The sequence below is a fragment of the Anopheles moucheti genome, chromosome 2, assembly GCF_943734755.1.
Source record: "Anopheles moucheti chromosome 2, idAnoMoucSN_F20_07, whole genome shotgun sequence".
NCBI lineage: Eukaryota > Metazoa > Arthropoda > Insecta > Diptera > Culicidae > Anopheles > Anopheles moucheti.
Window position 1 is genome coordinate 20,254,082 of NC_069140.1, and position 26,379 is coordinate 20,280,460.

Here is a 26,379-nt window from a genome sequence, read left to right on the forward strand (position 1 = left end):
TACGAAACCGCAAAACATTACGTTGCATTATGTAGACCGTACGCTAATGTGGTACCATAATAATGGGCCTTTGCTGTGCGGTGGTTCATTTTTCGTAATGTCATTTTTCAAAACCCCTTTCTGCGAGTGGAGCTTGAGTTCCGCCATAATGGAGATTTCTAACAAGGCACAAAAGAAATAGAAGGCGGCCGAAGGAGTTTGGCTATTTTTTTTTTCTTTCTGAATCCAACTTCGATAATGAGCATTTGCTTCTGGATATGAATGTCTCTGAATTGCTTCGAAGCTTTTGGTGGAGACGCAAGCGTACGTTTGTTCCACTATTTGATATCTTACTCACAGCATGACAGCTGTCAAACGCAGCAAAACACTAGTGACAGGTGGCTATGGAAATGTCCGAAAATTGCTCAACGTTTGAGGCAGTCAGGAGCATTTTCCGATCGACGAAAGTTATTACCGTTGGGATGATGGAAAAAAGGAGTTGCAATCATAAATATGTAAATTTTCCACACACTCCCACACACATGCGCACACCGTGCGTTTGCTATGGCCAGTTTATGTTTGAGTAGCTCAGCGTTTGCCCACCTCAACGTTGGCGAGCATAAATCTTTCTGGTGCTATTTTTGTACCAACTTCCACAACAATTTAATGAGTTTTTCGGCACACGCTCCCGGACGATTCCGGCGTGTGTGCGTGTATGTATGTGTAGTTTGCTTGTGAAGTTGCCTTCTCCCGTACCGCGTTGTCTGTATCGTGCACCACACATCTCCTCACTAGCACTAATTTCCACGATGCTTCACGCACGCTGTTTCGCTGCGCTCTTCAAGATCTTCACATTTAGCGTGCGTTTTTGAACTACTTGAAGACCCGGCCCACCGATGTAAACAGTAAATCTTCGCGGGCAACCGTACGGAAGCGAACACCGTATCTGCGCCTCGCGGGTACGCGCGCACCGGCCAGGAAAACTTTATGATTTATGCCAACATATGCCGGGAGCGTGCAAATCTTAACATTGAAATATTTTTGGCCGTTGCCCCCCGTTGCCGTACGGCCCACTTCAGAAAACCTGGCTCGTGCCCGGCCTTTGATGACTTCTTTTGCGTTTTGTGCGGGACGGTCGGGAACATTCCCGGGGACAGCTGCCGTGCTTTTGGCCGCATTTTCGGACGGGAAAAGTTAAACATTACTGTTGCACGAGGGAAAAACGGGGCCAACATTTCAACCTTGTCGGCATGTGTGTATGTGCCAAGTGGCAATGTCTGTCGCACGACCAACAAATGTTAGATCGCGCGGTGTAGGTGCTGACATTAACGAGTAGCTGGCACGAGAAGAAGCGCAAGATGTTGCTGTCGTGCCGTGCCTCACGATCGCGAAAGGTTGCAGCGAAAAAAGGGGTTCGGATTTAGTTTAAGGCCGAATCTCGAACACGTTCCAGGTCAGCCGCTTGGAACTGACGACGAACTGTCCTTAAATTGTTGCATTCGAGGGGGTTGAGGGCGGACAATTTTCCAAAACCACCATTCAGCGCTAGTACCATTTATAGATCCAACCTTCGCATTATCGTAAAACACCACCGAATGATGTTGGCCAGGATTTGCATGCCCGTAGGCCACCGATCATAAACATTCCGCTCCGCACCGTTTAAAGCGATTGGTTTTTTGGCACCGGAAAACTTTCCACCCGCTGCGGGGCCATCTTTTAAAACGAGCGCCCACGAAATGGATGGTTTGCCCGCGCTCCAGCAAGAAGCTGTTGCTTACTTGCTTGCGTAAAACTTTTTCCCATTGCTGGAAATCGGTTACCAGGGTGACGGTGTGTGGGAGAGAGAGAGAGAATGAAAAAATAAAGGTTGGCATAATTTTTGGTTGGCCTCCCGCTTGGTTCGTGAATCGTCAACAAAAACCAGATTTTCCCGAAAGCTTTCGCTGCTGGACTGGGCTGGGTGGGGGAAATTGTTGATCAATCTCTGACACGATGCAAAGGGTGGGGGGGGGGGGGGGGAAGGGTGGTGTAAAGTTGGCAGAGGAGCTCTGGTAAAAAGTTTCCCAATGGAGGCCATTTCCCTTGCCCGGTATCGCTGTCTACCGTCACCATCGAACGGCAAGAGTTTGGTACCGGTATGAAAAACCGCAGAACAGCTAGCTTAAATAATGAATGTTGCTTCGGGTTGGTTGGCTGGCGTGACGATACGGGGCCCTGGGTTTTCGCGAGTTTATATTTTCACTCGGGGTGTTTTTCCCCGAGCTTTCTGTGTGTGTACGCGTGTATGTGTGTGTATGTTTGTTTGTGCCCTCCACTGTGCATTTGCGTTGCGAGCATGTTGGTCGATTCGGTGGTTTGGCGAGTGGTTTTCATTGGTTGTTTAGTGGATGTTGGTTTCGGGATGCTGAAAGAGGATCGTTTCTTCGCTCCTGTGAGTGTGCTTTTTTTTTTGGCACACAAGATGAGTTGTTGCTTTACTTTTTTGTTTTTTCTTTTGTCGGTTGATGCTTTCAATTCTACCCCTTTCTAACCGAAACCATTGGCGGTGGCACGCGGTGTGAAGGTTTATCGCCGCTGTTGCAGTGCACGCTCGGGCAGCAGAAACTCATCGCTCGAGCATGAACTATGAATATCGCATTATGTTTTGCTGTTGTGAATTATGACACGAGCCTCATAATAATATTTCGCGTCCACCGGCAGATGGTCGGTGGGAAATGAACCAACCAGAGCTACAACAGCAGCAAAAAAAAATGGAAATGGTTCTGGATTATGTTTCTACAAGCTCATGATTGCCCTGCCGTACCTGAGTGAGCGCTCTTTATTAACAAATTGCATTGAGCTGCTATAAAACTGCTCGGTTGAAAGGGGTTTCGATGTGAGCCAACAAAAAAAAGCCATTAATGTATAAATTTAATAAACAAAAGAGCGACTTCTAAGTCGGCAAAGTCTTGACCCTTAACAGCAAGCTTAGATGAATAGATTTATAACGCATTTGTGCTAAAAGTCATATCCGGCATAAAATATGCACGAGCGGACATCGTCTGTGTCGTGTCTGTCTGCGTAGCTACCAGAACGCAGGACACGGACTGTATTTAAATGCAGAGCAAATTCACTCAGTGTCATTCAAGCTGGTGCAACGCAAATTTATGGCCAGGATTCGAAATTTAGATCGTCCATTATGGCAAACTCCCTGCCCGGGAAAGCGGGATGGGTGGGTAAGCTAGGCCAGCGGTTAAGTAGGTCGTACGTTACTGCTCCACTAACTTCATTTGAATATAATAAAAATCTACGGCCTTTCAATGTTTGACTGACTATTTCCCTCGTTCGGGCTGGCATGGCTGGCACAATCCCTTGCGTCGACTTTCTCGCAACATAAATCTACCGAAACCAGGGAACGGGCAGGCCAGGGTTTTCTCACATCCAAGCAGCCGGGATTACGGCTGCATTATGTCCCATCTGCATCCTGCACTGCAGCCAGCATGCACCGAACCATCCCTTTTTGTGGCAAATAATAGTCCCCGGGTTTTGAAAAGAAAAAAAATATATATGCATAGCGAGAGCGTGGCATTATCATTTCTACTGGACCAGTTGAAGTTTCATCGCCCGCTTGCACGGCTAGCGCCGGGTCTTGGATGGTGAGTGTACCGTGCACCGTGACCGAGGATCAGGCACTCGTTTAGGGAAAAGCTTAGTGATATTTGCCAGCACAAATCAATACAGTGTCTGGCCGTGGTCTCGGTGCAGTTTATTATGAAATAGTGTGGGCTATTGGGATTGTGTTCGTGATGCGCTAAAACGCGGCTCGGTGGCCATCCGGAAATGTGAAATGCGCATAGTTTAGTGATGCTTAGCAGCACTGCTCAGCCCCCCCTGGAGCATGCTGCGCTGGGCCTGTCACGAGCATTAGCCCGGGTGTGCCAATTGTGATCTATGCATGTTTTGTTTCTGCTCTGGCTAACTGCTATTGAAGCGGGCACTTCGGTGCATGGTGCTGGGCGAGCTGTATCATAAATTTCCATCATGGCTTCATTTGGACTAGATAAAAATATGCTACCGAGTTGTAGGTTTTATTGGAAGTTTTATTTATTGAAAAAGCATCACACAGAAACCATCCAGTAATACCCCTTTTCGAAGAACAGAGGGTGTTTGCATCCATTAGAATTGCACTTGCTGGTGCGTTTGCTTGTTCGTTTTGAAATAATAAAACCCCTTTTGAAAAGGGAAACCATTGTAAGCTATTTAAATCTTGTCAAAGTATGTTGAACCAAATACAAAAAGTTTTTTTTAATTTCCACTATCGGAACTCGCAACTAATACGTTTGATGTAAGCGTACGATAAAGCAAAACAAAACTAAAAAAAACCAGCAACCCCTTTATCCTCTTAAACACACAAAGCGCAATATTTTAGCATACGAAAAAGTTATCTCCATTGTGCGGCTGAAACCATGCACAACACTATCAACTGCCATTTTGCAATCCGATTCCGCTGGCATTCGGTGAAAACTATTTCATCTGGAAAACAATGCTGCTAATGACTGGCAAAGCGGATCCGATGCCTATCATGCATTTCCGATTGAAAAAGTTGACTATTTCCGGCTATAAGTCCTCCGGCTGGCAAGTGAAACAATTCTGTACGACCGGAAAGTTTACCCATACACAAGCATTTACAGAAAGCTCTCCACATTGCGGTACGTTCGGTGGGGGGGGGGGGGGGGGGGCCCTCTATAAAGGGGAGACAGAGAGCGAGGGTTAACGAACCGTACACTGTGCCCACACACTCACACACGCACGCTGCCCGGCAGCATAAATTAGTTATGAGTTCACCTCATCCCAATGCCGCCGGTGATGCTGCGGTCAGCAGTGCCGGCACCTAAGCACGGTGTAAGTTCCGAAGTTCATGACTTATGCAGAGCAATTCTTGCGCTTTGTCAAGCATTGTATTGGGTTCGTCCGGTGCTTTTTGTAGCCGGTGCAAAGATCCCTGAATGCTTGCACGTCAATCCATTAGCTTTCATTAGTTGGCCTAATTGTCACGATTCGCTTGTTTCATATGAAAGGAAGGAGGGGATGGACCTGGGTGGGTGGGAGGTGGGAGAAGGACTAAGAGGGGATGAAAAGATTTAAGGGGGTAAGGGTGGAAAAAGCTCTCCCTGAGCTGGACAACGATCTGCGCTCCGTCTTACTTGGGGTGGTGTCGATCTCCACGAAGTATAGCCTGCTCGAAATGGTCGGTACGAGAAAGTGTGGAGCAGGCAAACATAAAAACAAAATACTTCAAAAACTCACCCCCCGATATAAAGCACTCCAAGGCACGCCCCGCGTATGGCACAACTGTGCAAAAGTTGTTTGCATTATGCAAACTAATTTTACGCTCAACTGGTAAAGAACACACACGCATTCAGAGTAGCTCCCAATTACAGGAATATGGAACGAACCGGATCAAACGGCTTTTGATCCAGTTGTAGCTCCAGAGTGCTCCTTGTTGTCAAAAGAGCCTGCTCACCAACAACAGCATTGTGGGAGGGGGAGCAGAAAAAAACCCTTTTTTGCTGAGATCCCGTGCCGGATATCCCACATGAAGCGAAGTTCATCGTTTTTCGATACTCGCCAGCGATAAGAGAGCTAACAGCAGGAAGCTGAAAGAAAGAACATACGAATAGGCACCAAACTGTGCTTGTACCGAAATGGATTAAATAAATTCTGCCCAAACACACAGCAACACAGCAACTGCCTTTTAATCGGAAACCGTAGCTGGGCAGTGATCCGAAATAATGGAGTGAACCGGTAAGACACGATCGTTTGCATGGTATGCACATAACACACACCCTCTCTCGGTCACTCTGGCTCAAATTTCCCCTTACCGTAAGCCAGAGTTCTTACGGTTACGGAAAAAGGTTGAATTTTCGCACAGCCAAAATAAACCAAAACTTTGATCTCCATCTCGGTACCATAATTAAATATACTTCTTCTGTAAGGAACCCGTTTTGCCCCAGCACCGGAACGCATCGCAGGGCAATGCCAGTGTCCACACACACGCACACACCCGGTGCCTCGGTGTTTGCGCAGTTGTACATTTGCTGGAGTAGAATGTTGAAGGCATTTTAATTACTGTGGTGCCCGCTTGTGGTGCCCGGCCGTATGAACTGCGAGCTCGGTGCCCGGTGGGTGAAGTTTTGTGTACCGAGCGTCCAAGGAATCGGTGGGAAACGGATGGTTTGAGGTTATGAGGGAAGAATAAATTTACCCAAACCGGGCAACTTTTTGGGGTGTGCAAGATTTTGCAAAACCAAGGTGATCCACTTTCGGGCCAGTGGCTGGTCAAACGATTTCGCTCAACGTGAGTTATCCGAAGCCCCGAATGAGATAAATCTCGATTCACGGTACGATTGATGTGCTGGAATATTTGCTGGTGCAATATGCGACGTCCTCCTGGGTCGATAACCACGTGGGACAGTTTATTTTCTTAATTTAATTGAATCGAGCATTTATTTTCCTTTACCCGTACCCGAATGGACGAGTGGTATATTGAGATTGCTTGCCATCGTTTTTTTTTTGCGAATTGTGTGCCATTCATTCGTTTATGAGCAGATGTTGTCATTACAACAAATTCTACCAATAAGAGAGCAAATCTTCCACTTCAAACGTATCGTACTTAAACGTGATCATTATTGCATTTGGAAGTCCAGGGTATGCAGTCACATTGATTTAACGACCGACAGGTACGGCACGCACAATCGTATTACAACTCCGGAGTAGAGTCCGGATATGCAAGTCCCAGTTTCTGCTTCTGCCCGAAGTGACATTCTGTCATCGTTATACTGTCGCATGGTGCATGATGTCTGTACCATCACGCTCATTATATGTATCAGCGTCATCCTCGCCGTGTGCCTCCGCATAACCACGTCGCACGTCAAGTACAGCAGCACCAACTTTTCAGTGCTATTAACATGATCAAAATGAAACCCGTAGCTATTGTCTTTGGCTACCTCCCTACCCTCCCCCCATACCATACTATCTGCCATTTCATCTGCCCGTCACCCAACTTTTGTGTGCCGCTCCGGGCAACCTTCAGTCAGCTTAGTTTGCAGCATTCATCGGTTCATCATAAGGGGCACATTATCTACGCTTTTCCTTCCATTCACTTTTCCCTGGATTTCCCTCAGCTCAGAAGCATGGCAGAACAATGTTGCTGTACGAACCTGTGAAACTGGTCGGCAATTACATTCAGCAGTTTGTGTGAGCATCTCGTGCTTTGAAATCACGCAACGGCGCACAGTGTTGGGTGGCTTGATATCCTTGAAAGCATACGAAGTACGACCACTCACTTTCATCAAGTGCACACGCACACATGGACACGGGTGTGACTTTGTGCTGGGGATGTGTTGCCGGTGACCCATACAAGGCCATGTTGGCAAGGAGTCGAGTACTAGCAGCTGCTTGGAACGGGTCACCCATGTTCAATGACGAGACTAGGCTCATCAACATCAGAATACGGGATGTCGATGATCCTAGTCGCCGTGTTGTGAAGAGGCTAAATGAAGGAAGGAAACACACCTACGTATGGGACTCTGTATATCATGTAGGTACCCCACATGCAACACTCCATTAACAGTACGTTCCAGCCATCCCACTAGCAGTTCTTTATTTTTCCCACCCAGTGTAGGAACGTGAAGGTAACCTCACTTTTAAGCAATTTTTTACTACGCCTAACGAGCAGCTAACGCACCCGGAACGGAGCGCAGGTGGCCGACGTAAAACGTGTTTGAAGGCTATTCCACCTAAACCGACGCCGTGAAGAACGTGAGGAAAGTAAACGAAAACAAAACGGCGGAACTAAAATGGGGGCGAAAAAAAAAATCAAAACACGTCAAGAAGGAAGCGCTGACAGGAGGGAGCAAAAAACGCGGCTGTAGGCAAAAAAAAAAAACGCTAGCACATAAACTAAATTGTTTGTGAAAATTACACGACCGTTTTGTTTAGCTTCACGTTTTACTTTTTGTCCCGGTCTGGTACGGCCAACCTTACCGGTACGGCGTTTCACCCGGCTGGGGCTGAGTCGCTTTTGAGCAGACGAACAGAGTGACGTAAAAAAAGAGCTCATGGCACACACACACAGATTCACCTTCATCCCTTCACGAGTGAGCATCTTGTCTTGGGCATGAAAATGTCGTCGCCTACTAAGGGAAATTCGTACCGACCTGAAGGCTCCAAAGGGAAAAAGGGAACTAAACATTCTAGTTAGGCAAGCGCAAATATTTCACAAAGCGGCCCGGGATGCAAAATTGCACGGCGCAAAATAGAAAAAAAAACACCGGAACACAACACCAACACACAAAACTGGCCGCAAACGGAAAATGTGCTCCTGTTAAAATAACCCTTGGCCTCGAGGACGGACCCACCAAACGCGGCGTGCATGTGATTTGAATGCGCGCACCGAAAAGCACCGAAACAGCGGAACATCTTCAAGCAAAAACCGCGTTGAGTTAAAGAAAATGCGCGCGCGAAAAAATAAAGGATAAGGAAAGTCCTGCTTACCCTGTGGCGTTTTAACCGTCATCTTCGGCGTCGGGTGGTTTTTTGGTTCCGCTTCTTGTTTCAGCGAGGCGGTGTCTGTTCCGGACGAATGAGTGCGCGCGCGTGTGTGTGCGTCAAACTTCAAACGTGCCCCGGTGCGTTCCATGCGAAATTCGAAATGGTGCTACAGGAACAATTTTGGCCAGTGGAGTGCCGTATGAGACCCGGTACCCGGGTATGCAGCATTCTGTCCCGCAGAAGTTTGCTTTCGACATGAAAAGGAGTGCTAATGCTAGGAGCGAGCGGGGTGTAAGAAAAGCGAAGAATGTGAAGCAGCCAAGCTGGGCAAACTTCCCGGCCACATCATACCCCGCCATTGCTTGTAAGCAGATTTGTTCCTTGGCATGGTTCTATCATGCATGCTCCACGCTGGAGTCAGGAGCGAAGCGAGTCGCGAATGCCCAGAACCGCAAAACCGTGCACGTGAAGGTTGATATTTTACTGCGGAAAAAAAACACGAGATGGATTTTCAAACGTTCTGCGCTCCCATTCCGCCCATGCCCGAGTGGCAGATTTACCGCACGCGTGTTCCGGGAAACGTCGGTCGGGCACGCGAATTTCCACGTCATTTTGCTGCTGGAAAATTTTGCTCACCCAGAAGCCACGCGAACCACGATTCCGGCGGGAGAGGATAGCAAGGTCCGAGGAAAAGTTTGCAGCATTCCAAAAACCGCACACGCTGCCCGGGAGCTGGGGTTATAAAATCCAGCTGTAGCCGTTACGATGGATTTCCTTCCACGATGGACGGTGCAAATCTTTGGTCTTTGGCCGCTAACCGCTAACGATGGGTTTTGCAAACGTTGTCTTTGCAAAACCTTTCAGTCGGTTGGTTCGGTCGGTACGGTTGGTTCGTGATCGGTAAGTTAACCGTACAGTGGACTCGCATTCGTGCACCGTGTGGTTTTGCACAAAATGCATCATCGTTTATACATCGATGTTGTGTGCTGCAAACCAGTACAGGAGCGGAAAGTGCACGGATAGGATTATGGGAAATTGCTTTGCTTATTTACAGAAGCGAATGGACAGCACTTTGCCCCTTTGCAGCGTAGAAGCATCTGTTAAATCATACATTTGCACTATTAAATTGCAACATCTTTAACCGTTTTCAATCCATCACCATTATTCACTTACCACCGCTCTGCTTGGCTAGTGGCAGATTCGGAAACACTATTGGGTTAGATTGGGCTTGATGATTTTTTAACGGCATGACTAATGTTGACGGAAATCTTGTGCAACTACGTTTTGTTTTTGCAACGGCTTTGCTCTCAATTACTCATAATTGGTCAAAAGTTCTACTGAGCAGCTTGCTCTTAAACACCTGTACACCTGTCAGCCCTCGCTTTGAAGTCGTCAGCTTTGAAGTCCATCCCTAGGCGTGTGTGGATTAGTTTGATAAACTTTGCGTGAAATGTAAATTGTGCAAAGTTCTGCATTAGTTTTGATAATTTCTTCAGGCGAAGCTTAACTGACTGACTTCGCATCTAATAAAGATGAAGTAGCTCAGCGTGAGTATTAGATGTGTATTGTAAGAGCCTCTGATGAAGTCCTTTCTACCCCGTCATAAAATGCCCTACACCGGATTCCAGGTAGCGACAGAAGCGAATCAAAGTTCTCGGAAGCCCTGAGGGGAATGGCCGTTAAGGACTGTTAAGGCTTGGCAGTTGAGGCATGTTATTCAGAGTTTGCTGAATTGCTAGAGGCTCCATACTGCTCGCGGCCCCCCCTTGGCTTAGTATGCATAGCGGATTATCCGCCCCTAACCTAGCAGTGTCGTTAATCAACGATGTCTATATCATCAGCATACGCTAAAATATGGATTGACTTGTAGAAGATAATTTACGTTTCTCGTGAATCACGCGATGAGTGACGTGAAGACAGACGAGTCTTTGTGAAGAATTTTCTCGGACAGTAACAATGAATCTTGAGCAGCTTCTATCCACCTTTAACTGACGATGGAGAGGCCGTGAAAAGTCTGCATTACTTTGCTGGAATTTATGGAATACTGTGGAGGTAAGCCTCACACACCTCACAGCTGGAGTGTTTCACGAACAATATCCTAAGCATCAGAGCTCCATTATTATCTGTTATAAAGAATCTAATACAGTGTTTCGTGTAGAATATAAGTAAGTTTTTTCAGAACTTCTAATTCTAAACCTGCTTAAAAAAGTGATATCCTAAAAAATGGGCCGTATGCTTGAAAAACTTTATAATTCAGGATAAATTTACACTAAGTTCAAGGTGTTGAACTGTTCCGATGGTACAAAAAGGGATTTAAATTTTCGATTGGAACTTGCAATTCCGCCGTATTTTTTCTGCAATAAGCTAACCTTCGCTCCAACAGCAACCATTGACCTTCCGACTGGGCGTAGAAAAGCGTGTGGAAAGTGTCAAGTGCGCTGTTCCAACCATGGCCTCACTGACAGAGGACAGCACTTACGCTGCGCTGCAGTGCAAACCCAACGCCTGGGATGGGTGTTGGACGCTGTCGTCGTCCAGATTTTATGACCCTTCTTAGCAACACAAGCACAAGTCATCTTCAAACCCTACCACCGTTCCCCCGTTGACCGACGTGACGGCCAAAAGTAAAACAAAGAATTTCCCATCGCACGAAAAACCATCCCGTGTGAGAGGTTGAGGTTTTTGCCCACCGCCACCACCGGGACGGTCACCTCGAACCTCGTAACCACCGTCCTGAGGTCAAAAGTTGTGGATGTGGCTTCAAATTGTCGGGGAATCCCGCAACTCCGGTACCATCCCGGCCGTCACCCCGGCCAGAATATGACTTGGCGAAAACTCATTGCAAAAGCTATAATTGAACTTATAAAACCTCACCCATTACGGACGTGCCGGCGAAACTGAAGTGGATACGCTGGTACGCTTCGTTCCCTCGCAAGACAACGGTGAAACGGCTGCTAGCTGCTTTAAGAATGTGGATTCTTCGGGAACCCACATTTTAATGGCGAGTTGTTACGGGATCGGAGATTTTCCATCGATCGAGTGCGACTGCCCCGCAGTGGCGGTGGGTTGTGGACTGGGGACCGGACCGTTGCCGATGTAAGCATTTTCGAGTGATTTTAATTGACTCCGCCGCATCTGGGTATCTGGTGCGGAGTTTTATGAACTCTTGAGCGGTTGTTGTGCCGAGTCGGTCGGTCGCGGGCTGAACGGGAGCGGGCTGTGTTTATTTAAATTTACACCCACACCCACCGGCACACAGGCTCCGGTATCGAGCGGTTTGTGTTGTGATAAAAGTACAATCTTTTAATAAGAGTATTGCCTCGGGAGCAGCGTTATTTATTGTTGTGCTTCGCACACAGCCACGATAGCACCTGCAGATACTTGTGCCAAGCGATGCTGTGCAGGTAGCGCCAGTTGACGTTTGGCAAAACTTTTTCCCTAACCAACAGCTTGCCGCGAAACCTTGAAAGATGCCGTCCACCTGATTGTGGGTATCTTGGCGCGAACAAAGTTCACCACACAACCAGTGGCACAAGATAGTACGCCATCGAGGCGGCGTAAAACAGCTCATAACGCCAGGAAACAGCTTCCCTTCGGGCGACTTTTGGAGTTTGGATCGCGATAAAGCGGCATTACGCCGTAGCCCGGCGGATAGCGAATGGACCAACCGCAAGGACCGAACCAGTGACCAGTAACTCTGTAAATCACTGCCCTTCATTGCGGTATGGTGATGCGTAAAAATGTATAAAAAAATAATTACGCCATTCCGCTGCGTTTCCGACTGTGGGTACGGGTGGACCACCGAAGGGATCACTTTTACGATATGCAGGGAGTGAACAGGGAAGGTTCCCGTTTAGCCCTGCGTTTCCGTTTTGTTGTTGTTTTCAATTCTTAATGGCAAACCACAGCAAAAGTTTGCAACAACCGAGTGGAAGAGAGAGAAAAAAAACGATCGCCCACTCTGGCTGGCTGTGGTGTCAATTGTGAGTCAAAAGTTTTTCCTCGCCACAAGTATAGATATATGTACACCGGAACGGAACACGGGATGTTAATTAAACGCGCGGACGTGATTTGACCGACTTGTTTGTGAAGTGCGCTACCGCACTGGGTGTTATAATAATTATAAATGCTGTTTGTGTTTGTTTTTATTTCATTCCCGGGCAGTGCATTGTTTTGCGGGTCTACATAAACATGGCAGTGAATTAGTAATGGACTCGGGCTTGTTATCGGGCTGTCCAGTTGGTGGACGGGCGAGTTTGTTATTCCATTGGAAGCAGTGAATGTGGGGTTTTATTTTTATCTCTCCAAATCTAGCTATAAAATGCTTCTTGCATGATGAAAACATGCATAATGTTAATGACTCTCATTACGTGAACTGTTACTAGCTGGAAAATATTTATGTTCACAAACAAAGCAGTCTTATTCTTGTAACTACGGCAACAGTGGTAGGAGATTTCTTTTTCCACTGTGAAGCTTCCATGCGTGTGCCTTTCTTGGTTGGGTAGCAAACACACTTCCTTTTCAAAATCCCATTCACAGTAGGCGAAACTTTACACCGTTCCCAAAGGAATACGGAAAAATAGAAATTTTCCATCATTTCCTGGACGCGGAAAATAGAAAAGCGAAGCTAAACTTCTCACAACAGCATCACACAATAGCCTCTGATGCTCGTTAAACTTTTACTGGCGCATCACGGGAAAAAACCGCGCGCGCACAAGGATGAAAGCTGATAAGTTTATTTCCATCCTCATCTGCGAGACAGCTATTGTGTATCGCAAGCTAGACGGAACTTTACCACACAAACAAAGCAAAAATGGAGTTTGGCCGTTAATACGGGCACACAGCCTGGTTTTGTGTATTGTTTTACCTATCGTTACCGTATCGTTATTTGATCGTGTTAGGAGCGTTATTATGTAACGCAGAGCGTACGATACGATACGATAAAGCAGCTAAAATGTTGGTACATTATCTTCATAAACTCGACACTTTCGATAAAACAGTGCACACAAAGTGCCGCTGAAAGAAAACAGAAATAAAACTATCCGTAGCACATCGCATCGCATCGTACGCAAAAACCGGGACAATCAACAGCGATGTTGTGTGGGATGTCGTTACCGAATCTTTGCGTAAGGAGTGCAAAGTACGTGATGGGGATTTGGAAACGTGTCCGAACCCAACACCTCCATCCCTTTTACAAACACCCACACACACAAACAGAAATCCTTTACACGGTACAGTGCACGTACGCTCCCAGACCGACCCGCAGGGCTTCGAAATTTGTTCACAAAACTTTCAGCACCCTGTTTTGAATTGCGAGCAAGTGTGTGTGTGTGCTTGTGTGTTTGTGTGTGAGTGGCAAGAAAAATTGTCCCAGCTCAGCAACAAGATGGTGGCGGTGAAGCTTTTCGGATACAAACATGATTTGCACGGAATGACAAAGCTTTTCTTCATTTTCCACTGTTCGTGTTGCTGTCTGTTTCCTGGCCGGTTATGCATCGTTGCATCCGAGTGGAAGTGGAAGAAGTTGCACATGTTGATCTTGCTAGTTATTAGTTTGCCCTAGGGTTGGTGTTAACGAGTTTGCTGAAAAGTTTAGCATGAACAGAATTATTCGCTACTTTTGCTTTGTTACCCCTGCTGCAAGATGCTTGGTAGCACCCGTTTTGAATATGTGCCGGAAATTGTCGAGTGCAATTGAAAAAAAAAGTTCACTGTAAGCCTTGTTTTCAGGTTGTTTGTTTTTTTTTTTAGTTTCGTTGTGTGCTACTGTACCGTTATAGTGTGGCTCATTTTGTAGCATAATACAGAGCAACAGTTTTCCTAACGCCTGTCAAGCGATCGGTGAGTACACTTAATGCACGCGTGAATGTTTTTTATTGTGCCGCCATAAATAATGTGTACATGAAACGAAAAATTGGCCACGGTAGGCACACTCACCCAGCTGTTACGCAAAAGTTCTACTGATAAACGATTAAACTTTGCTTACCTGTACCGGGCGATATGAGCTGCTAGAAGTGGTTGTGCAAATTTTCAGGACTAATTTTCTGGAAAAAAAAGCGTTGAGTAAAAGTTTGCTGTGTTCATTTCGTAAAATTAATAACAGGTACTTGGGTTCGTGGTTTAAATTCCAATTATGCTCTTCTGTTGTTTGAAATATCAAGTGGAATTCAGTAGCATAGAAAATGTTGCATTACAATCAATCACATTTGATCAACCATTTTTGTGTCTAACGTGACTGCACTGGATTGAATTGATACATTGCAAAAATTGCACCATTTGAAAGTGGTAACATACGTCTACTCTAACGTCTTACGTCTAAAAAAATTTAAATATAAGGAATTTTCTTGTTGTAAAAAGGACACCCAGATGAAGCTGATTATTAAAAGCATTATGCTCTAGAACAAAATTACGAAGTTATGATTATTCCAGAATAATTTACTTCTAACACGCTTGTCAATTGCATCTGTTCACTAGTCATTTTCTGGAAATCTGGCAAAGTCTTTTTGGTTCAAACTCAAGATTTACTTAAATTTAACCAACATCTTTAGACACTCTGTTCTTAAAATTTCCATGTCTAGAGAAAAGTTACAGAACAGTTTCGGGAAATCTGGACTTTAAACTGCCTTTTTGCCTTCTTTGTATTAGATTTCCTTGCGGGGTCAAAAAAAAAAACACTCTGCACCATGTTGTGCTATGTGGAAATATAAAACTAGAATCATCAACGGGTGAACTTTTGAACTCACCCGTGTACCAGCTTCCTTTAGGCCATGGTACGCTCGGCCCCATGCGACATCTGAACGACCGTAAACATTCAAAACGATTCAACAAACAAGAAGCGTGCGGAGAAAAACGACTGCACATACACTCGCATACACCATAAACAACACTAGTCGAGTGAAACGTTTCTGCCGCAGGACCCGGGGAAAATATGGTTCGCTGTTGTCGGCTGTGTTACTGCAAAACGTAAAATATGCAACGGAACCAGAGCGCAGCAAAACCGGTCGCAGGAAGCAGAACATTAAACGGGTATTTATAGACGTCACAAAATGTCTCGCTGGCCTTACATTCCGGTGCATAGGACACACACACACAAGCACACTCGGTGTGGCACGTTTTCGGTGTCATTACTATATTAGCTTCACTCTTGCCATCGCAGTCGAGCGGACTTTGTGCCAGGCGTCTGGCAAAAATTGTCATTGCCCCATGGGCGTACAGTGCATCGACTGATCGCATGAGGAAATGCCATCGCGCAGAACGGGACGAACACTGAACACTGTTGATTGGAACCGGGATTTATGTTGATTTTTAATGAGATTTTGTACTAGGAAAGGCATGAGTTACCTGGAGTATTATTAGAAGAAAGGTGAAGGTATAAATAATATTGTCATATTTTTTTGTGGGAACTAAATAAATTGCATTGAATTGCAGCTTAAATCGAGCTACAGAGTTGCCTTCTTGCTGCCGTACCTAAAGAACCAAACCTACACAAAGCTCATCTTAAGCACCGTACCAATAGCATCTTCACTTTAACAGCTACAAGAACACATAAGCGAAGAGCACACTCGAAAGAACGCTCAAGTATGTCAACGTCTAGCACGATTGCTTCCCACTGCTTGCTAAATGACTCCCTTGTGGCTGTGAAAATAACATGTTAACCTCAGTGAAAACGTCGCAATGGCCAACCAACCACATCCGCTTACATCCAGGCCGGACCAAACCACAGCGTCCACACACGAACGTCCCCGGAGGGGTAGTTTCGATTGAAACGATTGAAACACCGCCCGGGATGGGCTAATAGTTCGACCAAATCATCGACTGGAAGGCTCCGAGCTATCGCAGCTGCTGCAAGCTCTCCCGGTGAGCATGATAAAATTTTAATGATGTCGAAAATCAGCAAACGGTGTGTAATATTTATAAGATGAAACAACATGAAATTAACGATGCACGGAACCATGGCAGAGAGAACGGGGAAATGTGAGTGCACAGGAATCAAGTGAATATTTGCAGCACTGAGCTTCCATGAGCGTCACGAGAGCACCCGGTTTAGGTGCCGTGCCATCGTGCCACCGGTAATCAATTGCATCAATGAAGGATTCATCGTTTTGGGGTTTTAAGCACCGCTCGTAAAAAACTGGACCAAATCGTCCAACCATTCCGGGCACCCGGGCACTCTGCTGTTTGCCGTTCACGTTTTATTGCATTTCGTGTGGAAATAGTTTTAAGCAGTGATCGTCTATCACACTTCGTCGGCGTTACCGAACAGCAGCAAATCGAGCAAAACTTTAATGAGCGAATGCCGACACGGCGGCGCCTCTACCCAAGTGTGTGGCGTTGCTGTCCGTAACCTACGATTACCGACGATCCGGAACCGGTCCGGCACTTCCTTGATTGTGGAGAAAAAGTTAAACACATTTACGAGGCACCTTACCATTTCTCTCAAAAACACTGCGGGGCTGTGGCTGTGTTTCGCTTTAATCGATCCTTTATGCGCTCCATTCTCCGGGGCTCGAGCTGCCCTTGCCGAACCTCAAATCTCATTAAAGGGCCGGTAAACTTTTGCGTAAATAAATAAAGTTGGTTTCGGTGCGCCCCGGTGCCGAAAACCACCGTTCGGTTGCCAAAGTGTAGAAGTGTGTTGCATAAAATAAATTACTTCTTCCGTGTGTTGTCGGACATTTTTCGAATTGTTGGCCTTTCGTACATTCTCGCAGAGAAGGATCGTTTTTTTTTGTGGCCAAACATTTTTTCAATAATTATTTTGCTTTAATGCTTTTTGCTTCAACTACAGCAATTTTGGTAGGTTTAAGAAAAATTAATGTCAAACATATCGTAATGGGTATATCAAACAAAAATATCCAAGACAATACGATCTGTCCTCTTACAAAAGGTTCTGAAAAGATGTCTTCTGATGGCTTATTCCGGATTCAAAGATTCACACGTTTTTCCTCTAGACAGGCTGCAAGAAAGAGGATGAGTATGGACTTCTGAAATTACTACTACGATCAAGTAACGCCATAGAAATACTCAGCCTGTTGTATGCATTGTAGTTGTTAGTGTTCTAATTGTTCCCTCGGAAATAATAATACAAAGGTTTTCTGACTTTTCGGTGCATTGTGAGAACTGATTTGACTCTTTTATATGATTATTGAATCGCATCGTCTCCATCAACCGTGGCAAGTGCTTTATTTGTTCACAGCACATCTGACTACAAGATCATCGTCGCTCTTCGTATCTTTGATTTCTTGTGGCATCTTGTTATACTAATATCAAACTACAATTAGTTCATAACCTATCCCAATGAATGCCTAACATTAACAGCAATAATTTAGCCCAAATTATTGGTAGACTAGCGTGATCAAGCTCTAATTTGATAATGTTTTGCATGCGATTATTTCCACAAAAAAAATGGAATTATCTCCAAATCATTCAAATTATGATAATGGTGCCAGATACACTCACCGCCATCCGTGCTTATTTATTCCGTTGATATGTGGCATAACAAATATTTTATTTAATTGCAATGCGCTGCCTTCGCGAGGCAATTCGAAATATGTGGCGCCCTTGGGCAAACTACCAGCTGACGGATAGCACCACCAAATATCACAGAACACAGCATCCAGGAAGCAAAACAAAAAAAAACCCCAGTACGAACGCAAGCACTAAATGCCATCCAAATTATACCACAATTTTACCAAGATCGCAGATGAGGAAGGCAACGGGAAAAAAAACTTAAACGAAAAAAACACCAACAGCAACGAGCATTGGCATTCAAGAAATAAAACGTTTTTCACATTTTTCCAACACTCCGGGGCTGCAAAATGGGGAAATGGAACGCAAAGCAAAGCGTTGGCGATAATGGTGCCCCCTGGTGAATGTTGATGGCGGTGGTTGAAATGAGCTGGGTAGGAATGGAAAAAGAGGACGAGAAAAATAAAATATCCTCCACGAACCACAAGACAAAACTTCTCAACCCCCTCAACTTTCCGCTGTGAAAAACCCCGTAGCCCCCGGACGGATGAACGAAAGGCAACCTTTCCCGGATGCCAACTATCTCATCACACTATCGGTAACTATTTACATAATAAGAGCTTCGAATCAGCATGAGCCGGCAAAGAATACGTCTATGCAAATTGAATTAGTTTCGATGCTATAATATGGCACCCAGGCGGCAGGGCTTGGGCTGAATTCCTGAAAAGGCTGCGGGCCCGATGCTACGTGTGGGAAAGATTGGCAAAAACCAGTCCGGCACGGGTGTGGTGAGAGGGATCCCGGGGCACACATGTGTGTGCAAGGATGGATGGATGGTTCGCGTTGGCATCTGTTGGCAGCGCGTGTTGGAAGGACGCAAACTGTGTGCCTGCGATGCCTGCCACCGGCTCCTGGACGACCATGAACGTGTCAACGGGAAAACTAGAATGCTCGTTCGTGAAGAAGACGCAAAAAGTGAAGGCCGTTTCTTTAACCACGAGCGTGTCAGATGGCATGAGAGCGAGTCGGTACAGTTTTTCCGGATACCTACGCGAAGAAAATGCTACCGGAGCTCGGAGCAGTGTTGGGAGTACCCTCAACGGGGTATAAGATGAAAGATGAAGCGAAGATACACTTGCAACGCCGCACCGTTCAGCCAGGCAGTCTGTGTGAAGAATGAATGGAAGCATGAATGCATTTGCTTAAAAAAGTCACGTCTTCTCGGATGGAACGCGAACCCAATGCTGGCAGCGAAGCATAAAGAAAATAGCAAATTTAGCCCAGCCAGCAACAGGAAGTAGCGTCACACCGGAAGTAGCAGCAGCAGCAGCATAACAAAAAATAGAAAGAAGCAAAACATAATAACACCAGCAAGGAGGGAAAGAGTTCTGAGTTTCATTTATTTCCACTTTTCATTCCGTCCAATTTTTTTTCCTTCATCGCACGAACGCTTCATTCGGTGGAAACCGTTGTGGTTATAAAAAAGGTGTTGCCTCCGTGCCTGACAGGGAGCTGCATTCTATTATTTTTCCTTTTTAGCTTTCCATTTTCCCGTCCATTTTCCATTCTTTCACCAGCAACGAAGGTACTCTGCTGGGCGACACTGCGCCCAGCAAGGCAACAAACGAGAAGCTTCGAACGGAACTGAGTTGCTTAATTTTTCGTCAGCTTCAGATTCCTCTAGGATCCATCCGGTTGGGTTTTTTTTTTGCTACAACCTATTTCGGCCTGCTGTTTTATTGAGTAGGGTGTACGTGTGTGTGTGTGTGTGCTAAAAAGCGGCCACGAGCACGTGCTTTGCGCCGAAGGGAGCTAGTAGGTGGTGGCATTTTTACTACTGCTGGCAGCGTGAAGTGAAAAGTTGGAGTAATTAGCATAGTGGTGCTTGTAAGTAGCTTGGCGAAATGAGAAATAGGTTAATTTTTATAAGACACTTGATTCTGCTGGATGAGTGCTTTCAATTTTGATTTTTTTTTGTCCTCTTCTACAAAGCACTGTAAAGTGCTGGCGGTACGGTTCAGTTTACCATTTACAGAGTAGTAATGCGAAAGTGTAGTTTTGATTAATCACTCAAGCGTACCTTAAGTTAAAGTCGTTTTTTGCGTGTTATTGTCTCGTTAGTATTATTTTCAATTAGACAAATATTATGTGCAATTATGATGTAATATACTTGGGATTGATTTTGTATTTACAAAATATTTTGTATTTTGAATTTTTTGTATTTATTTTAAAAGCAATCACCTGACAGTATTTCTCTTCATTCAAACACTTAAAATTCTATTGGAAAATCAAATACAATATCTTTAAGCCAAGAGTAGCGACAGTTCATAGCTGATGCCATGAAAAATTCAAGTGATAGAATAATAGTAAATGATAGAGTTTGATTATGCCAACAATTGGAACTTGCTGAAGGTGTTTCGGAATGTTTAAATTTTATTGTTTCTAAATCTATGATTAACACCAGTAAACATAGTATTTACCCATTCTAAAATTGAAAGAACCAGTGGAATGTTTCATCTCGTAAACCTTCTCCCACTGGTTTGTTGGCGGTTTGTTTGATATATTCAATCCTAGTAGCCTGCTCCATTACAAATCAACAAACAGTGATGAAATTTTACTCAAATACTGCTGATTCGGAAAAATCAACAGATTTTTTGGCATATTTGTGAAGATACCAAGCGATCTTATTTAATTTTATGTCATTTATAGACTTACAATGACTTTCCTTATGAAATCTTAAGGAAAACCTGTTTGAAAAAGTTCCAGAAACCAGAAGACCTGCGAACATTTCATAGTGCTAGAATGGCTTTTTGTTTCCAAACCACCACTATCAGTAAACCTACTCGTGCTATATTGGGGATTGTAACGAGCTTCTTTTCGGTATCAACGAATTCATACAAATCATTCACGTACAAAAACCCACCTAATCACAACAAAGCGATAGTATTTATTGAAGGATAACGTTTTGGAATTGAAAATCACCAACCCACAACCACAAACGGAGCTGTAAATGGTGATTTTTGTTTGGGGGGGATTCAGCAAACCAAACCCACAATCCAAAGCCAATTACGCATCAGAAGTGTTTGAAATTGACGACGTAAAACCACCTGGCAGATAGGGGCTTTGAAACAACATGCCGCTTGTTTATCTGCGCTACTTCTTTGCCGAGCACTTGACACAATGTATTCTAGCTGTTATTTGTTGCGAAAACCGGTTGGACTGTTTTCAACGCAAAGCACCGCACGCCCACCGACCGTTTTTTTTTTTTTCGCGTGGCCGTAGGATGGAGATCCCGTTGGCCGCGCTGAGTTTTCGAATCTTCTGTCTATCATAAGCTTAACGGGAGATTCGTTACTGACGAAAACTCGTTTTCGCACCGCCACCCCCGGTTTCGAAACCCAGCGCTTGGAGTTGAATTATATTTTCCACCCCCGTCTTGGGCCCTGCGTAAAGATCAAACGGGTGAGAGAAGAAGGGCGAAAGCCGTGAGGTGGTGATGGTGTAATTTCGACCGACAGCTGCTGCCTGATTCGATTTCGCCAAAAAAAAAAGTTCGTTGAATATTGTGCCACGGGCAAAGGGATGCCCTTTACACACCCCGTATTCGCGCTCTCCCGCACAACGGCGCGATTGTCCAGCGCACTTAAACATCGTTATCCTACCCGCACGGTAAGGGGGCGAATAAAAACGCCGCCACCGAATGCCGGAGAAGTGGACCTTCATCAAACAAAATTGACAAGTCATTTAAATTGGTATCACCGGTGTGGAAATGTTCTTGTCAAAAGTTTGAAGGATTTTGGGGCGGCGGCGTGAAGGATCATCCGACGGGCTGGGTGCCTATGAATTTTGATGCATTCACTCGCTGGGCCAACTGACAGGGCGTGCTTAGGGCCTAAAATGAAGCAAATAAATTCATGGCCTTATCATGGCACGTTGAGCTGTTGGATAATTATAAATAGCTTCGAGAAAAGCAGCTGTTGGCCCATCGCTTTGCAGATGGGTGAGTGACGAAGCTTTTCCTTAGAGCGAGTTGACGGGCTTGTTTGTGTGTGTGCGTGCTCGAGTTCCAGCGAATCTAAATTTGCATTGTAAGTTTCCGGCTGAATAAATATTTCAAGCAAGTATTCAGGCTCTTTTCAATGCAAGATCGTTTAATGCCCTCCATGTTGCGCATTTTTCAAGCATGAACTCATCGAATGTTAAATGGAGCCGATTTCCCGCTGTTTCTAATTTTAGTTGGTAAAAACGCAGTATTTCCTCACATGTCAGCCGATGCATGGAGAAAAGCCGTGAAAACACAAATATACATTCATAGTGTGATCTATCCGTTAAAAGGTTGAACTGTCTGTGCGTGTGTGAGAATGAATCTCGCGCTCACTCGCGGTAGCGGTGTTCTACGAGGGCCGAACTAAATACGGTTTGGCGCATCGGCCAAGCTGCCAAGGACAGAAGCGCGATCCCTTCCGTGCACGCCACGCGCGTAAATTAGTTTGCTTAATTGAACTGAGAAAATAAATATCCCAATCGTGCTGCTAGTGACATGGTGAAAAAAGTCATCACCGTGGGTGGCATAAAGGGAAAGGGAATCTCGAACGTGTCGTCATTCAACCCGGATTAAATGTTCCCTTGTGTTCGAAGGCAGAATTATGTTAGGCGTAAATGAGACGAAAACTACCAGAAACCTAGCAAATTTATTTAAAATTTGATATCAGTTCCAAACTCCACTTGACGTCTTCTTATGGTTATAATTTAGATGATGGTTTTGTGAAGGCATAAAAAATATTACATCAGTAATTTTATTTGAGTAAAATTTTACTAAAGTTAACCCTAACAATAATATTTTTAACACAGCTATTGAAGTAAATTTTTCTTTAAAAGAAATGTCTAGAAATACGCATCAAAATAGTTTGTCTTAACTAACTTGTTTATCGGTGAAATAGTGTTTCAATAATACAAGTAAAAGCCCGTCTGTCGAAGAGTCTTGTTTTTCGCAAGGTTTTCCCTAATTAATATCTCTGAAATAATATCAACTCATCTTCAACATGAATCATTATTCGACTTCATTCTGCTCGGTGCTGCCTCTAAACAAACCAACAATGTAATGCTGCTCACTTTCATCTACTCAGCCAGCGCAATGAATTATTATCACATGCCAATGCTTACACTACATCAAGCAACACAGCAGCACATCTGTCTGGCAGATTCTAAACAAAAGCCGCACCGTATGTGAGTGCCTGTGTGATGCATAAACAACCGCACCCGGCAATGTAATAAAAGTCACATCGTGATCATCAATACTTGATCGTTCGGCAGATTGATGAACAGTTTTATCGTTTGTTTCAATAACAGATTCAGTAAACATCCGCTTTTTTTTCTCTCGCTCTTCCTTACTCGCCTCTTGGCCATTGCTTATGTTTTTCCAAGAACCCGCGTTGCTTCTCGATTGCCGTGTAAGTATACAACGGGCACCTCGGCCGTACTTGTACGGCCCATCACGCGATCCCATCAGTCTCATCAGGCCATGTTTATCCCAAATTCCAAGCGCTGTAGCCGAAATCTAGTAAATCCCATCGGCAATAGGATGGGGAGGAAAAATTAATCTCAGTCCTTTCATCAATCAGATAAGCTTTCCTCTCAATTAATATTTGTTTTGCGGTGTATTTATAAGACATTCGCGTGGTTCCCGGTGGGATCCATTGCTGTGAAAAACAAGCAAGCAAGAGAGAAAATAAACCCCTCGGGATAATGCAGTAGCAGATCAGTAAAGGTGCAGAAGAACTTTAGGCCGTCTTGTTTTTTTTTTTTTTGCTCTGTGTTCTCAAAGTGGTCAAGAAGAAAGGAAAGCATCTTCTGTGAGTGTGGATCTTTTTTTTCTTTGCTTTCTCCCTTGCTTTGCAAACCACGAACGAGAAGTTTGCCCAAGTCGAATAACTTGTTTACGTTTGGCAAATGTTTCCTTTTTCCGCCAATGATTCCATACGGCGCTCGCAGAGGGTGAGAAAAATTTATAGCTCTTGGGAAAATAAAATCGTTCCATTCGAGCTTCATCGTAGAAGCCACTCAATACCGTACCGGCAGCTCGAACGGTCAGTTGGAAAATCATGAACTGTAAGGATGCTTATGGGTCGCTTCCGCTTTCGTTTGAACCCACTTCCTCACGGGCTCCGGAGTGGTTCTACGCAAAGGGCACCAGGGGGGGGGGACACCAAGTGGATTGTCGGAGATGGGCGTTGCGTCCGGGCGAAAAGTTGTTTATTTCACATTCGACGATTTTTATCGATAACTTAATTTAACTTCTCTGATTGAATTCATTCGGGGAAGGAGTGGAGCGAACGGTACACCGACTACCGGGCGAAACTCACCATTAAGTTTGATTTCGCCCGGTGCACTGCAACAAAACCCGAAATGACGAAAAACAGCTGAGGTACAACAAGCGACTCAAACAAACCAACAAAAAAAAGCGTTCCACCCGCACCCCCCCAAAAACGGAACCATGAATAGATGAAAAATAACTTGCCCAAACAGTGAAAATAAGCTGACTTCACAGAAGCCAAATGCCAGCTGGACAGCAGTCGGGAGTCAAAGTTGCTGAGAGTTGGAAACTCAATTTCTCAAGCTCAACAGCTCGATCGTGATCACATGGGGATAGCTGCCCGTTGGCTGGCGTAACACTAGTCCACTGTGCCTTTGGCACAGCCCAGCGAAAAGAAATGTCCCTTGAACTTTCTCGAGGGACAAAAAAAATCGGGATAGTTGTAGGTTGCTTTTTTCCTCTCCACTGTGTTCCATATTTGCTGCTCTCTATTTTATTTCCAAGCCAACCAACAAAAAAAAACAGTGAAACAAGTTGTTTTGTGCATACGGGCGTATCAACACACCAGCACACGACTCGATAGCAAATCCCGACAAGCGGAAATAAATAAATCAATTTACTTCGAACGCAGCGGAACAGGAAACTTTTCGTTGGGGGGGTGGCCTGCAAAAAGGAACGGAAATGGGACGATTTTTTGTGCGCCTCCTCACTTGTTGGTTCGTTGAAAGGAAACGGCGTGCGTGTGTTTGTAAAAAGGTGGCCACCAAACGGAGTTGGGCTCCTTTTTGCAAGAAGTCACTACTGTATGACGATTTACGTTAAGCTCATTCTGACGAACCTTATTCAATGTATAGCCGTAAATTTCTCTCTTTTCTACTATGCTTTGGAAAAAAGCTTGTAAAAACGTCGTTTCCTGTTAGTTTGCCAACAACATTTTATTTATGCCGTTGAATGTTAACATTCTTTTTTGAAAATTCTCCTTTTCTAATGACCATTTCGAAAAATCATACAAAAAGGATTGTTTTTTAGGAGCTCCTGAGTCTTCTTTATTTGTTCGTTGATTGGGTTGAAGCTGAATGAAGCTTCTATTTGTTGAATAATGTTTGCAGACAAACAAAAATCCTTTCTTTTAATTTAAAAAATTTGAAAAGTTTTAAACTGCTGAGAAAACTATACAGAAAATGACGAAAAAATACTTTACAATAATTAATTATTTCATAATACATAATAAATTATTTGACAGAAAACTGGTACACTAAGCACCTTCAATCATCAATTCGAATCTATGACAAAAACAGCTTCATGTAGTTTTGAATATTATTACTAAAAAGTAGTTAAAAAATGGAGGAAATAAATTGAATGTAACCAATGGTTGTTGCACAAAACGCTTCTGTAAAGAAACGATTCTTGCAGCATTTCAAAATCTCAGAACTTTTCGCACTCGCGGTTAGCACTTCCGAAGCACTTGTTTTTCTTCGGAATAGTCATAGCAAACGAAAGGTGTTTATTTACAATATCGCCAAGGTACATCGATTGGGTTCGCTGTCTTCCGACACCGTCATTGTCTCAAGCACAAAGAAAATCCCTGCAGAGTGTTCAGGATAAACTATCGAACCCAACAACATCAAACGATAGCTTATGGTTGTAATGCCTTCCCAAGTAACAAGAGCCCGAACTCCTGCGCAGTGACACATCATTCCTGACTCTGAACAGGGCTCTGAAGCTGGATGTAGCTGGGCAAACAAAAAACCAACAATAGGGAACGAGTTGCCCCGTTTCTTCTGGGGGCCGTTTGTGCAACAGAATGCAGGTGTTGATGGGTACTAAGCCGGGCTGTCTTGCAGCGCAGTGGTTTGGACTGGAAATAAATCCTTACAAACCGACACCACAAAACAGAAGCGAAACACAGGTCGTCTTTCAGTGCTGCACCGTAATCCTTAATGAAAATGCAGATGAGTTTTCATCGCTGTAAGAGTGCAGATTTACATCACTCCATTTTTATGCTCGCTTTTGCCGTTTGTTTTCCCCCCAATGAACTCGTTCGCTACGTTCATCCGGGCATCCGTTGGTGCTGCCCAGTGCCGTAA

At 44.7% G+C, this 26,379-nt stretch overlaps 1 protein-coding gene across 2 annotated transcripts in view; it reads left to right on the forward strand.

The window, feature by feature from the left end:
* The window catches only part of LOC128302103 (nephrin), a 67,072-nt gene that overhangs the window by 1,830 nt on the left and 38,863 nt on the right, over positions 1 to 26,379 (forward strand). The gene's annotated exons all lie outside the window — the stretch shown is intronic.